Genomic DNA, 6,000 nt, shown 5'->3' with positions numbered 1-6,000 from the left:
CCTAATGAACATGCTAGTATTTATGCTCTGTATATCTCCTTGCCTTGACTCTGAGCTGGCTGTGTGACCTGTATGGAAAAATTACATCAGTTCCAGCCCTAATACTTAAGAAGTCCTGAGAGCTCTCTAAAAAACCTGGGTTTGGAACTGATGTGTCATGCTTTCTTTGGAGTCGGTCGTTTTAGAAATGTCTCTTTCCCATCGCGGGTTGCTTGCAGTGAGCTCGCGGGTCTGTAAGACCAGAAAATTGAGTTTCTTCGTGCCCCTGTAGCTGCACCAGGGGGCTCTGCCGCTATCACCAAGCCACAAAATGAACATGTTGAGTTACACCGGAAGCACTGTGGCTATCATTTAGATTACCATGAGAAAAAGAGAAAGAAAGAAGGTTGAGAGGCTCATCAACATTCAAAGAAGGCAAAAAAGGTGATTGGTCTGAAAGCTAAGCTCCACCATAAACAGCGCCATCCTGAGAAAATACAAATGAAAAAGACTATCAAGATGCATGAAAAGAGAAACACCAAGCAAAAGAATGATGAAAAGACTCCACAAGGAGCAGTACCTGAATATGTACTGGACAGGGAGGGACAGTCCCAAGCTAAAGTACTTCCCAACATGATTAAACAAAAATGAAAAGAGAAAGCAGCAAAATGGGAAGTCCTTTGCTCAAAGTTCGTGCCCAGGGAGAAACAGAAGTATTAAAAGTTATTCGAACAGGAAAGAGAAAGAAGAAAGCATGGAAGAGGATGGTTACTAAAGTCGGCTTTGTTGGAGTTGGCTTTAGTCTAAAACCACCTAAATATGAAAAATTCATTAGGCCAGTGGGCTTACTTTTCAAAAAGGTCCATGTAACACATCCTGAATTGAAAGCCACCTTTTGCCTGCCAATAGTTGGTATAAAAGAGAATCCCTCATCCTCACTATATACATTTTTGGGTGTTCTTACGAAAGGTACTGTCATTGAAGTGAACGTAAGTGAGTTGGGCCTTGTGACACAAGGAGACAAGGTTATTTGGGGGAAAATATGCCCAGGTTACCAACAGTCCTGAAATCGATGGATACATAAATGTGGTCTTGTTGGTTTGACAGCAGTTTCAGACAAGTAACTTTACAATTACTGATTTCAACAATAGAATTTAGTGATTCATCAGTTACATATAACACCCAGTACTCATCCCATCAAGCATCTTCCTTAATGCCCCTCACCCATTTAGCCATCCCCCACACCCAACACTCCTCTAGCACTCTTCAGTTTGTTCTCTGTATTTAAGAGTCTCTTATGGTCTGTCTCCCTCTCCGTTTTTATATTATTTTTGCTTCCCTTCCCTTATGTTCATCTGTTTTGTATCTTAAATTCCACATATGTATGAAGTCATATTTGTCTTTCTCTGACTGATTTTGCTTCACATAATAGACTCTAGTTCCATCCACGTTGCTACAGATGGCAAGATTTCATTCATTTTGATTGCTGAGTAGTATTCCATTAGTGTGTGTGTGTGTGTGTGTGTGTGTGTGTGTGTGTGTGTGTATCACCTCTTCTTTATCCATTCATCCATTGATGGACATTTGGGCTCTTTCCATACTTTGGCTATTGTTGATAGTACTGCTATAAACATTGAGGTGCGTGTGCCCCTTCGAAATAGCATACCTGTATCCCTTGGATAAATACCTAGTAGTGCAATTGCTGGGTCATAGGGTAGTTCTATTTTTAATTTTTTTGAGGAACCTCCATACTGTTTTCCAAAGTGGCTGTTGCATTCCCATCAACAGTGCAAAAGTGTTCCTCTTTCTCCGCATCCTCACCAACATCTGTTGCTGCCTAAGTTGTTAATTTTAGCCATTCTGACAGGTGTGAGATGGTATTCCATCATGGTTTTGATTTGTATTTCCCTGATGATGAGTGATGTTGACTACTTTTCATGTGTCTATTAGCCATCTGGATGTTGTCTTTGGAAAAGTGTCTATTCATGTCTTTTGCCCATTTCTTCACTGGATTATTTGTTTTTTGGGTGTTGATTTTGATAAATTCTTTATAGATTTTGGATACTAACTCTTTATCTGATATGTCATTTGCAAAGATCTTTTCCCATTCCGTTGCTTTTTAGTTTTGCTGACTGTTTGTGTGAAAACTTTTTATTTTGATGAGGTCCTAATAGTTCCTTTTTGCTTTTGTTTTCCTAGCCTCCAGAGACATGTCAAGTAAGAAGTTGCTGCGGCTGAGGTCAAAGAGGTTTTTGCCTGCTTTCTCCTCTAGGATTTTGATGGCTTCCTGTCTTACATTGAGGTCTTCATTCCATTTTGAGTTTCTTTTTGTGTACGGTGTAAGAAAGTGGTCCAGGTTCATTCTTCTGCATGTCACTGCCCGGTTTTCCCAGTACTACTTGCTGAGGAGACTGTCTTTATTCTTTAGATATCCTTTCCTGCTTTGTCAAAGATTAGTTGGCCATACATTTGTGGGTCCATTTCTGGGTTCTCTTTTCTGTTCCATTGATCTGAGTGTCTGTTCTTGGGCCAGTACCATACTGTCTTGATGATCACAGCTTTGTAGTACAGCTTGAAGTCTGGGATTGTGATGCCTCCTGCCTTGGTTTTCTTTTTCAAGATTGCTTTGGCTATTCAGGGTCTTTTCTGGTTCCATACACATTTTAGGATTATTTGTTCTAGCTCTGTGAAGAATGCTGGTGTTACTTTGATAGGGATTGCATTGAATATGTAGATTGCTTTGGGTAGTATCAACATTTTAACAATATTTGTTCTTCCTATCCAGGAGCATGGAATCTTTTTCCATTTTTTTGTGTCTTCTTCAATTTCTTTCATAAGCTTTCTATAGTTTTCAGTGTATAGATTTTTCACCTCTTGGTTAGATTTATTCCTAGGTATTTTATGTTTTTTTGTGCAACTGTAAATGGGATCGATTCCTTGATTTCTCTTTCTGTCGCTTCATTGTTGGTGTATAGGGATGCAATTGATCTCTGTGCGTTGATTTTATACCCTGCAACTTTGCTGAATTCATGGATCAGTTCTAGCAGTTTTTTGGTGGAATCTTTTGGGTTTTCCTTGTAGAGTTCCATGTCATCTGCGAAGAGTGAAGGTTTGACTTCCTCCTGGCTGATTTGAATGCCTTTTATTTCTTTGTGTTGTCTGATTGCTGAGGCTACCCCTACCCTACTTTCTTTCCCTACCCCTACCTTCTTGAGGGTTTTTATCAAGAAAGGCTGCTGTATTTTATCAAATGCTTTTCAGCATCTATTGAGAGGATCATTTAGTTCTTATCCTTTGTTTTATTAATGTGATGTATCATATTGATTGATATGTGGATATTGAACCAGCCCTGCATCCCAGGAATAAGTCCCACTTGATTTGGAGAATAATTCTTTTAATGTATTTTTGGATCCGGTTGGCTAGTGTCTTGTTGAGAATTTTTGCATCCATGTTCATCAGGGAAATTGGTCTGTAGTACTCCTTTTTAGTAGGGTCTTTGTCTGGTTTTGGAGGGAAGGTTCTAAATATAATGACTGCTACTTTTATATTAGAAAGGTGAGAGAGATTTGGACACACAGAGACACAATGCAGACAATGTGAAGACAGAGACAGGGATTGGAAAATGGGTCTATAAGCCAAGGACTGCTGGAAGACACCAGAAGCTGGAAAAGGCAAGCAAGGTTCCCCCCTAGAAACGTTGGCATCTTAATTTTGGATTTCTGGCCTTCAGTACTGTAAAAGAATAGATATCTCTTGTTTTTTTTTTTTAATTTTTTTTTTCAACGTTTATTTATTTTTGGGACAGAGAGAGACAGAGCATGAATGGGGGAGGGGCAGAGAGAGAGGGAGACACAGAATCGGAAACAGGCTCCAGGCTCTGAGCCATCAGCCCAGAGCCTGACGCGGGGCTCGAACTCACGGACCGCGAGATCGGGACCTGGCTGAAGTCGGACGCTTAACCGACTGCGCCACCCAGGCGCCCCTAGATATCTCTTGTTTTAAACCATCCAGTTTATGGTAATTTGTTACAGTAGCCCTAGGAAATGAATACATTGACATGTACTAATGGATGAAGTCACTGCCTTGAAAGGAAATGGGTGACCACAATTCTTGGATCCATCTGTACCTGGATGAATGCAACAGGTCTGAGCTTCTAATGCATATAGCTGATTAGAAAAGTGGACTTGGAGTCTCTTATACAGATCCTGTCATATCCCTGACTCTCAGGAACTTCTTCCTTCCCAATGCTACTTCAGATGTTAAGTGTATCTACCTGCTCTCTGCCAATCCAGGATCCTATCTCTTCTGATGTAAGGTAGTTCAGTTCAAATCTAGTGTTTCCAGTTAGCACCAAAGACAGTAACTGACTTAACTTTTTAATAGTACTGTCAAGGGACATAATTATGGACAAGGGACATATGTTGAGGGACATAATTTAGGAGTTTGGAGGGCAGTTTGCACAGGATAAATCCAAAATAATATTGGTATTCACCCCACACTATGCAACTTGCTTTGCCAATGAACTATGAACTGAAGTAACATGTATCCTTTCAGCAGAAGTTTTGAGAACTACATGTGATTCATCATAATATCTTTTTCCTGTTTCTGCATATATGGAATCATGCGTCAAGATGGTCTCCATCAGTATGGGTCCTTGAGTGTCTTTAATGAGTAAATTTCCCTTAGTGCTCTATAGTAGATATGTAGTGTGAAGAAGAAGTAATGTTTGTTTTTTAAAGTACTACTGAGATTTTCAGGTTGTTTGTTGCCTCAGCATAACCTGGTCTATCCTGTCTATTTCAATACCAATATCAGTAAATTCAGTGAGCATCTAAAATTACACTCTTCTTTTCTTGCTCTAATACCTTTAGAATTCATTTTAACACTTACTGTCTGTATTTCTGTACAACATAAGATAGCAAAATCTTAAAATAATTAGAAACCGTAATCCTTCTCTTCTTGTTTTAAGTTTGCAATTAGCTCTCAGGGAATCTCTAGAGGTGCCAGACATTGTATGATGCTACAGTGGCCAGAAGTTTGGAAACTGCATTTCCTAAACTCCCTTGTCATCAGGGTTTGGGTTTTGATTCTTTTTTTTTTTTTTTTTTTATTTATTTATTTATTTTTTTTATTAAATTTTTTTTTTAACGTTTATTTATTATTTTTGGGACAGAGAGAGACAGAGCATGAACGGGGGAGGGGCAGAGAGAGAGGGAGACACAGAATCGGAAACAGGCTCCAGGCTCTGAGCCATCAGCCCAGAGCCCGACGCGGGGCTCGAACTCACGGACCGCGAGATCGTGACCTGGGTGAAGTCGGACGCTTAACCGACTGCGCCACCCAGGCGCCCCTAGGTTTTGATTCTTACAGTAAGAGTTATTCATGCTAGATTGTGGAAGGTGGAAGACAGTAGAAATCATTATGGCTCAGTCTTAGCAGGCAGGCATGTGGTCTTCAGTGACATCAGGTATGAGATTGTGCAGTGGTTTCTAGGCTTTCTACTGAACACCATGTTTTGGTATAACAGGCTGTTGAGATGATTGGTTTCAGTTTCATGTAATTCCTGAAACTTTCTGATTTCCAAATATAACTGATCACTTTCGCTGTCCATTGCCCTCTTCCACACTTTCAAAAGTTTTATAAATACTTTCCTGCCCAAAAAGCAGCGGTTTCTGTTTTCCTGACCATAGACTTATAGACAATGATCTGACTCTAGTTATTATTCAGGCATAGACACCAATCAATCAGAGCAGATGCTAAACTAATAAAAATAGATTCCAGTTATATGAAACCAGTACAACTTCACTGGTGGTACCAACTGAATATAAATATCATCTCTGGTTAAGGAATTGGAGAAATGTGTATGTCAGAGAGGCATGAAGTGCATTGCTCTCCCTATGGACACAGTCTTCACAGTTTAAAGTAACAGCTTCATCTGATAGGTAAGAGGTAGCTGCATTGCTAGTATGGTGTAACAAACGTATATGGTCTTTGTCTCAAGTTTCTGGCACAGAGTTCCTA

General features: G+C 39.9%; 1 pseudogene; it reads left to right on the top strand.

The window, feature by feature from the left end:
• The first annotated feature begins 237 nt into the window (after positions 1 to 237).
• Positions 238 to 1,276, top strand: LOC121011683 (ribosome biogenesis protein NSA2 homolog; annotated as a pseudogene).
• Positions 1,277 to 6,000: the final 4,724 nt, after the last annotated feature.

Source organism: Herpailurus yagouaroundi, unplaced genomic scaffold (assembly GCF_014898765.1).
Source record: "Herpailurus yagouaroundi ecotype Mexico unplaced genomic scaffold, PumYag 195, whole genome shotgun sequence".
NCBI classification, from domain to species: domain Eukaryota; kingdom Metazoa; phylum Chordata; class Mammalia; order Carnivora; family Felidae; genus Herpailurus; species Herpailurus yagouaroundi.
The sequence above is the reverse complement of the archived record's forward strand: the minus strand, read 5'-3'. Positions and strand labels throughout refer to the sequence as shown.